Here is a 10086-nt window from a genome sequence, read left to right as displayed (position 1 = left end):
TTTACTTATGAAAATTATTTATAATTGGCTATCCGCCTGATTCGCTTACACGAATCGCGTCAATTCGTTTTTTTAATTTTCGTTATTTCTCTTCATCTAAACAGTTTTGTGATTAGTAAACCACCGATTTGTTTACGCTCATTCTGCTTCATGGGACCATAGAGATGAAATTCTTGCGTACCGAAAACAGCGAAAAGTTCGCAATAAAAACAAAACTGACTTCTGCACAGTCATATTTTTATTTTTAACAGAATTGCTAAAGAGAATCGCGTAAGCATCAAATAATTAAAATTACTTAATTATTTGTAAAATCTGTGCGAAGTACATTCTTTCCAACCATGGAACCATAAAAAGAAAGAGAATAGTCGAAAAAAATATCCATAGTGTGTAAGTAAATTTTATTAAATTTTATTAAATATGAATTGTTAATTAATTAACAATTCATAATTAATATTTTATATATTATATTACTATGGATATTTAATTAAATATTTACTGTTTAATATAATTAAATGAAAAAATTCGCAATTGGTTTAACAGGTGTAGAATGAAATTAAGAACAATATTGCTTTTGCTTTTGTTATTAACAAAGCATCTAAAACACAATCATAATATTTTCATCAAACAGGAAACATATTGTAAAATTGTTAAGATGTATTCACTTTATTCTACATTAATAAAAAGCGAAAAAAGCTGATAAAGGAAAACGAAAATATTGGGTCAATTTAATATTTAGTATTAAACGACGGTTAATACAAGGAGCGAACAATAATCTCGTTAATGAACTAGAGCAATAATTCGTGAAAAATTCGTTAATTATTTCCGATTGGAACCGATACTTTTTAAAAAATTGTTACAAATAGTCGAACCATCGATTACTAAACAATCTGTGGTTCGAGAAGTTATTCCTGAAATAAGATTGCATATAATTATCAGGTACTTGGCATCAGGGGATAATATGCGATCATTATCATATGCTTTTTGTGTTGGACACAATAGTATCTCTAAAATAGTGTCAATAGAGACACTACATGGCTATATTCCGAATAGTGATAGTTTAGCTTATTTTTTGTTTCTAGATGTTGGCTGCTATGGACTTGGCGGAGTAACTAAACCGAGTGTTCTGAAACCATCATAACCTGCAAAGATGTCGAAGATGTTTCATGAGATGGCGTTTTGTGAGGGACGGACGTGTTCGAGCGGTGTCTGACGATTAATTAGTGTTATATACCCTCGGAATAAGTAAATCAGCTCTTTTTAGAGCTTAACAGATATATATTGAAGTGTAGTAATAGGATATAATAAGGTACGTGAAAAATAAAAGAGCAATATAGAAGAAATAAGGGATTACGAGGAGCCCCTGGGTGAGGGGCGGAGAGAGGAGAGTAGAGGAAGTATAAGTTTAACACTGAGAGAGAATGAAACGCTTAAGAAAACAATAAGGAGACTCGAGGCAAGATTAAATGTTGAAATGAACGAAGAAAGCAATAAAGGAAAAAGACCAGCGACGGAGGACACTTTGGACCAGTTAATGATAGATACGACGAACAATGAGATCGGAAACGAGGAATGGAAAACTGTAGATAGAAAAAAGAAGAAGGCGAGAAAGCAATTGTTACAGACTGAGAAGAGCGCGGGAGAAACCTGCAACATGAATGGCCAGAAGGCACGTGATATGAGAGAGGACCAATCGGAAGAGGAGATGGAAACGGAGGGAGAAGGAGATACGATACCAACGGCGGACTGCAACAAAGGCTCGCAGTCAGCAAGAAGCAGCGAAATGCAACAGGCAAACGATAGGAATAACGTGACAATGGGGAATGAATAAAGAAAAAGGGAAATATACGTGAGGGAGGAAGGTGTGCTTAAGCATATTAGTGAGATCGATAAATCGTCTAAGGTTAGTAGGAAATTAGAATTCGAAGAAAACTTCGGCAGTAACTATAAAGTGACACTAAGGATAATGGAAAGAACAGGCGCAGTTAAAAAAGGTAGTAATTATTTTAAGGTCATGTATATGCTAAAAGAAAAAAAATATACCCCAAACGCATAATGATGAATGGATATAAGATGGCCACATTATTTTTTTTAAACCCAATAGATGCGAATAACGCTATTAAGAAGATCAACGAGGACAAAGAAAAAGAAGGGTACAGAGCGGGAATTGAAGACCGAGATACATGCTTCAAGGGTGTAGTACCATTATACCTTGACACAATTGTGGACTTCTATGAACTACTTACAAAGCCAGAGGACGTGGTGAGAATAGAAAGAATGATGAGGAGAAGATGGAACAAAGAGGAGAATAAGGTGGAATTCGAACCGGTAGACTCAGTGATAATCACTTTCAAGGGGAATCAACTCAGGGATAAGATCAGTTTCTTTAACGATCTAGCAGTGCTAAGGGTAAGACCATACGTAGCCCCAATGATGCAATGCTACAAGTGTTTTAGATTCGGACATAGAAAGATACATTGCAAGAGTGAAGAATATTGTATCAACTGTGGCGAGAAAGCACACGGTCACTGTGATAAACCAACTAAATGTCGTAACTGTGGTGAGGGGCATAAATCTACGGACAGAAAATGTGACGTTTATGAAAGAAATCAAAGGATCAAAAAAGTAATGGCATATAATAATGCGTCGTATAAGGAAGCTATGGAAATCCTGGAGGGTAGTGAGGAAGGCCCAACAGAAATATATGACAGGTACGAAAAACCAGATAAGTAGCCTCTCCTTAATAGACAGAGGATGAACCAGAGACAAAAACCTTTGTATAAAGATAAAGTGATTGGCAAGGAAAATAACAGGAAAGGAAAAGGAAAGGAAGGGGAAAAGGGGGGCGCAGATGACTCAAGCAGTGACGACCTATCATTTTATTCACCGAACAATTCCGAATCCCTTGGACGAGAAAGGAAGAGGGATGACGGGAGAAAAAGGACAAAGGCACCTACAGTGAGGACCAACTATTATGCACGTTTTGACACTAGAGAGGGAGAAATTACGAGGGAAAAGAGAGGGATAGCACTAACACATGAAAAGGAAGGAAATAGAACAAACTTCTCTAGTAACGAACAGGAGGGCTACTCAGTAGGGAAGGCATTGATCACGGAGAATGAGAAAAGAAAGGAATTCATAGCCAGGTTGTTGGTGGCAGTAGACAAGGACTGGGATCTGAAATCCTTGCTGGAACAAGCACTGGACGAGCTTAAACGGGATAAGAGATGGGAAGGAGACCGGACGGTCGGAGAACAAGACAAGGAACAACATCGGAAGGACATTATAAGAGACAGAAACAGAATTTATAGAGAAGAAAGAAAATACAGAGAAAATAGGATAGTAGAAAGAATGAGACAGGAATTCGGGAAGGGCAACGAATAGCACAATAGACGTATCATAGCAATAAGTTAGAAAATAAGATTAGTAATAAGATAGCTCATAAGTGTTACGCCATATAGTACAAATAGAACCATAAATAACTTATAAGACGGATCCTTTTTGTTTTCTTTTAAAAATAAGAAAAAAATTTTTATTTTTATTTTTAATTTTATACTTAGATTATTTTATTTCAGTTACATTTTAAATGTATTTTATTTGTTTTTCGTTTTAATTTTTACTACTGTTGCTTTTTAAGAAAGGCCATTACGAAGAATTTTATTTAGAGCAATGTTTTTAATTTTTTAGAAAAAAATAATTAAGTTTTATTATTATTATACCCATATATAATGGCCCCAGTCACAATATTGGTATGGAATTGTAGAGGGATCAGAAATAAAAAAGAAGAATTGGCCAGGAGAATAGGAAACTATGATATAGCGGTTATAATGGAAGTTAAACTATCAAAAAACATCCCAATTTATTTTACAGGCTACAAAACATATAGAACAGATAATCTAGATAGTAAAGGAGGAATAGCTGTGGTGATACACAACAGATTAGAATTCGATATTTTAAATTTCCAGAAGGAAACGCATGAATCAGTTGAAAGGTTGGGCATCATGATTAAGAATCTTCCCGAAAGAGTCAATATAGTCGCGGTTTACCGCGACTATAGGAGACCAGGTATCAATTTAAGTAAAACCACATGGCGCAAGATTCTCACAAACGAGGTAAATAAATACAAAACATACTATGTTGGGGACTTTAATGCACACAATACTATTTGGAACTGTGGAGATACGGATAGAAATGGAGAAAATATGTGTGAGATAATGGAGGAGAAGAACCTGGTATGTTACAATGACGATACAAAATCCAGAATGGGAATGGTAGATCAAACGTCTAACAATTTAGATTTAATACTGGGACCTATGGAGGATTTAGATAATATAAGGACATATCAGTTACAGGATTCCTGGGGCTCTGATCATTATCCAATTATAATGGAAATGGACTACGAGATCGCCAACTACATTAAAAAGACGAATAGAATCACATCCAATAAGACAAAATGGGATGAGTATAGTGAAAGGGTTGCTGAAATATGGGAGAGAACAAAAAAAGCATTAAATCTGGATTTAGGAGTCAGTGACATGCGGATAAGATATAACCTATTATGCGAAAGTATGAAAACGGCCATAAGAGAGATCACACCGAGAGGAAGAGGCAACAAGAAAGAAAATAAAAAGAATAAGATAAATAATGAAAGAGCAAATCCAGTTAAATGGTGGGATGAGGAATGCGAAGAGGTGATTAGAAATAGGAAAAAGGCACAAAAGAAATTTGTTAGAAGAGGAACGATGCATGCATATATAGAATACAAGAGGTGTAGAGCCATAGCGAGAAAAGTGATCAAATTGAAAAAGACACAGAGCTTTGAATTATTCTGCACATCTATAAACAAGAACATAAGTATGAACTATGTTTGGAATACGATGAGGATATTTAGGAACTGTAAGGCGAAGATAGAATGAAACAAGTGGAAGAGTAGGAACAGAGAGGAAAGCATAAAAGAAATGATAGAAAAATTAGCCCCTCCATCCGCGGAAAACCCGCCGATGGATTTTGGAAGAGAACGGGAGGAGGGATTAAGTTGGAAGGACAATTTTACAGCAGCGGAATTGGAAAGAGCATTAAGAATGATAAGAAAGAATTCAGCACCTGGAAGGGATGGTATCGAATATGATATGATCAAACGGTTGCCAGATAGAATGCAACAGGAAATGTTAATGATACTCAACGACATATGGAAGAGGAATCAGCTACCAAAGAGCTGGCAGGAATATCAAGTGATTTTCATAGATAAACCAGGGCAAGAGAAGGTCAGACCGATAGCGCTGGCGTCTTGTATAGGTAAAGTAATGGAGAGAATGGTAAATGAAAGGCTGATATGGTGGGTAGAAAAGAATAATTTATTAAACAGGGATCAAAATGGATTCAGAAGAGGGAGGTCCTGCGCAGACAACTTGACGCAAATCACCGCTGATATCAGAAATGGATTCTCTAGAGGGGAATATACCACAGCGTTATTTGTGGACGTAACCGCGGTCTATGATAATGTAGATTTAAATATACTCATTGAGAAGCTGGAAGAGATAAGGTGCCCCAGGGACATAGTAAGATTTGTGTATGCTTGGAGCAGGGTCAGGTATACCCAGTTTATTGTATCTGGAGAGGAAACTATAGATAGAAGGATCTATAAAGGTCTACCGCAGGGGGCAGTGTTGAGTCCACTGCTGTACTCAATATATACGAGGAATATTACAGAAGAGTTAGGAAGGGGAATACAAACCATTCAATTCGCAGACGACATCGCTATGTACACCACAAGCACAAATAGAGAAGCAAATACCCTCGCAATTCAAGAGACGGCCAACCAACTGGATAACAGGCTAGAGAAGTTGGGACTTGAACTAGAGCCAAGAAAAACGGTCCTGGTTGAATTCAACAAGCAGGGAGTACGAGATAAAAAAGTGAAGATAAGGTTGGAAAAGGTGGACATACATAACAATGTAGGGGCAAAGTTCCTAGGGCTATGGTTTGACAACAGGGTTAACTTCCAGCATCAGATTGATCTGGTCAGAGATAAGGTCAAGAAGGCTAACGGCCTCATGAAGTATCTCAACAAAAAAAGAAGAGGCATGGAAGTCAATACAGCATTGTTGTTATATAAGAGCATGGTAAGGTCAGTGGTGGATTATGGTTTATTTATATACTTCCCCAGAGAAGCCAACCAAAGATTGAAAATGGAAAGGACCCAATACGCAGGCCTCAGGACAGCATTAGGTTACAGAAATAGTACTCCGAATAATGTAATTATAGCGGAATCAAAAGTTATGCTGTTACAGGATAGAGCAGAAATGCTGGCGAGGAATTTTCTTTTAAAAATAATGATATATGGAAGTGATGAGATGAAATTGAGAATGGATCAACTGGAAGCAAATGAAAACTATGAACGCTACATCAGGCCCACATCGAATAGAAGCTGTCTGGGGAATGCCTGGTCAAGGATAAAATGGTTAAAGAAACAGGCAGGAGAGGGCAGAAAATTCGAGATCTTTGAGACGGATTATGAAGAAATCACTGAGGAAATAGAAACGGATAAACACACAGCGAAACAATGGAAAAGAAAGATCCACACGGATAAACAGTTGATAGAAAATATCATAGAAAACAATAAAATGAGAGGGACTATCAAGGTAATGTATACTGATGGCTCTAGGGGGAGAAAGAGTAAATCTACAGGAGCGGGATTAGTTATAGAAGAACAGGAAACAGCATACAATATAAGCCTGCCAAAAGAATGCTCATCATTCACAGCAGAAGCCTTTGCAGTCAAAACCATGTTAGAACTGATATATCAGGAAAAAATAGAAGAAAGACGAAACTACATAATTCTCACTGACTCAATGTCAACTATACAGGCTTTAGAGAACAATCTGTTACAGGTATACAAAAATATATGTATATAATAAAAGCCAGATCCCTGTATAGGAAGATAATCAAAAACAAGAAATGCAGGATCATTATAGGATGGGTTCCAGCACATGAAGGGATCAGGGGTAATGAAATGGCAGATAAACTGGCGAAGGAGGCTTCCCAGGAACCAGCCTCGGAGGAAATCAAAGTCCCATATAGTGACTTCAGAAGTATTTTTAAACGAGAATTATGGAACAATACGCAAAACAAGATTATAAAGGATGCGGAGTACAAAGGAAAATTTTATTTTGAGAATTTCTATAAAAGAAAAAGAAGAAAACCTTGGTTCGGTAATACTAACGAGGAAAGGTATTTTATAGTATGGATTAATAGAATCAGATCGAATCACTTTAATCTGAATAAATCATTGGCCAGGAAAGGATATATAGAGGACGCTAGATGTGACTGCGGTAATGAGAGTGAGAGTTTGGAGCATGTGGTGTGGAAGTGTGTGAGGTATGACGAGGAGAGAGTGGGGATGGACTTGGAGCTGAGGGGAATGGGGGTGAGGGAAGAGATTAACATAATGGACGCCATAAGAGATCTGGATTGGGTGGTGTTGAAGTGTATTTTCAAGTTTTTTAGAAAAATAAATAGAATCATCTAATATAGGATACAGAGAAACCGAAAAAGGAATCAGATAAACCTGTGTCATATAACCTCAGGGTTGAAGACACATAGTCGGAAATATCCGACGTCCTCCAACCGGGGGAAAAAAAAAAACGAAGATGTTTCATTGGGAAATTCAAGATCGTAATAATTCAGGATATTTCTGTTTCTGCTTAATCAAAAACTTGTCTGCGTATGAAAGTTCTAAAAATATTAATTATAACAAAAATTTTATTACTACAATAATATTATTATAATATCACAGTATATATAATAGTGTAACTCTCCATCGGTGTCTTTGATATTTGCGTATGTAAAATGAACTGCGCATGCGTGAGCGAGGTATGTAATCAATCAGAGTAGGATATTCCGCCTCATTTTCTCTTTTTATTATGACTTTATTTCTCTTTCTAACTTGTACATACACTCTTTCTAACTTGCACATACAGTATACGTTTAGAGTAGAATGTACATAGATGAAAAGACGTATGAAACTTATTTCTTGGTATTTATTTCATTATAAATTCTTCAATGAAATATACATATAGAAATAAAGTTAAATTTTAAATATAAAAAAAATAATTTTAGATAAATTTTATCAATTTGTATTGCTATATTATATTATGTATTGTCACATTATACAAATAAAATTATACATGGCTTTTCTAAAAATAAAAATTAATTAACGAAGTTAATAACGATTATTAAGGGAATGCTGAACTGATGAGCGAACTTCGACGAAAATGTTTACACATATTACATCTACACGTACATAGATACATTTATGGATACATACATATACTTTTACATACATTTCTGTACAGCATGATACAAATATAAACAAATTTTTGTGATGCTCTCCTGTTCGTAATAAGTGTCTAAGCCTAATTTTAAGAACTCAATATTGCTTCTTCATGTAACCTTCTAGTCTAGCAATATCAGTTTTGTAGGTACAGGCTGTAAAAGTTTCATATAAAGCAAATATTTATGCGACTTGACAGCTTTGAACGCCATTTTAAGGTACCAAATGATAAAAAAGATCTAAATTAAAAATTTTTTTTCTCATATTTGATATGAAATTCATATGCTAAACACATATTAATGCATAAACTTTAATTGTGGAAAAGGATTTCTATATCTAAAAAATAAAGTTAATAAAAAAGCGAGAGCAATACAAAAATTACTGCGTTGTCGATAATACAGACAAGTTTAGTATCGCCTTAATAACGACTAGCAATTTATATCTGAGACAAAGAAAGTTACAATATATTTAAAAAAACATACATATAAATTTATTATATAAAACTAATTTATTATATGATAATGTATATGCAAATATGTAAATTAAAAAAATAAAAAGAAAAAATACATTAGATAAAACAATATGTTAAACGTATTGTGAATCTATAAATAGTATATTAATTATTAATAAATTTTTATAAAAAATATTGTTAGTTTATCTTTATCAATGTTAACTCTATAAAATATATATAACAAATATTATACTATGCAAATAATGAATGAATGAAATAAGTAAATAATGAATAAAAATAAAAAGTTCATAAATCATAGACTTACACAAAAAATATAAATTTAGAAAATGAAGAAACAAATATTGACAAATGTTAATATAATTAAAAGTATATCATACTAAAAGATATAATAATATAATAAACATGTAATTTAAATGCAGATGCAATGTTAAACAAATTAAGATGTCTTAACTTCTAATATTTATAAATTATTGTTTTATTTATTTCTTTCATACAATTCATCAATCATTAATTCGTGCTTCAGCTAGTAGTAGATTCATCTCGAATCAAGAAACGAATTAAGGAAAAACCAGAAAAAGAAAGAAATTTAACAATTAAAGTTAAAATTTTAATTTTTTTATAACACCTACGAAATATATATTCCCGTCACTGTCTGTTGAATGTTAAATACTTGGCATTTCATGCAACAAATGGAGAAATTATAGAGAAGTATAGAAGAGATGGAATATCCGTGCCCTGATTGGTTACATACTTCGCTCGCGCATGTGCAGTTCAGTTTTACATACGCTAAAATTAGAAGAGTTGTGCTACTGTATATACTGAGATAATATTTATCATTATAAACTAAATTGTAAATATCTTTTGTTATTACAAAATTATATATTTTATTATTAGGGTCTTGAATTTCAAATAAAACATCTTTGACATCTTTGCAGATTATGATGATTTCGGAACATTCTTGATTTAGTTACATGGCAACCAACATTTAGAAAAAAAATAAACCAAACTATTACCGTTTGGAACATACCCAATAAGAGACTGGCCACGACTCTGATCCGCCATGTTTTGCTTAAATTCGCTCTGATTCGCCTAAATTCTACGAAAGAGAAAGAAATATACACCATCTCACTCTAACCAATAACGTGTTGATAGCGATATTTTTTACTTTGCATGTGCATTGATTTAATTGTATTGTGCATGTGTATTAAACACATGGAAAGTCTGATATATTATTAAATAATAGAAATACTAAAATTGCAAAAATATGGTCATAAATTAATTAATT

At 34.1% G+C, this 10086-nt stretch overlaps 1 pseudogene; it reads left to right on the top strand.

Moving 5' to 3' along the window:
• The first annotated feature begins 2052 nt into the window (after positions 1–2052).
• LOC105433161 (uncharacterized) lies at positions 2053–3490 on the top strand (annotated as a pseudogene).
• Positions 3491–10086: the final 6596 nt, after the last annotated feature.

Source organism: Pogonomyrmex barbatus, unplaced genomic scaffold (genome assembly GCF_055798465.1).
Source record: "Pogonomyrmex barbatus isolate J1 unplaced genomic scaffold, ASM5579846v1 scaffold13, whole genome shotgun sequence".
NCBI classification, from domain to species: domain Eukaryota; kingdom Metazoa; phylum Arthropoda; class Insecta; order Hymenoptera; family Formicidae; genus Pogonomyrmex; species Pogonomyrmex barbatus.
The sequence above is the reverse complement of the archived record's forward strand: the minus strand, read 5'-3'. Positions and strand labels throughout refer to the sequence as shown.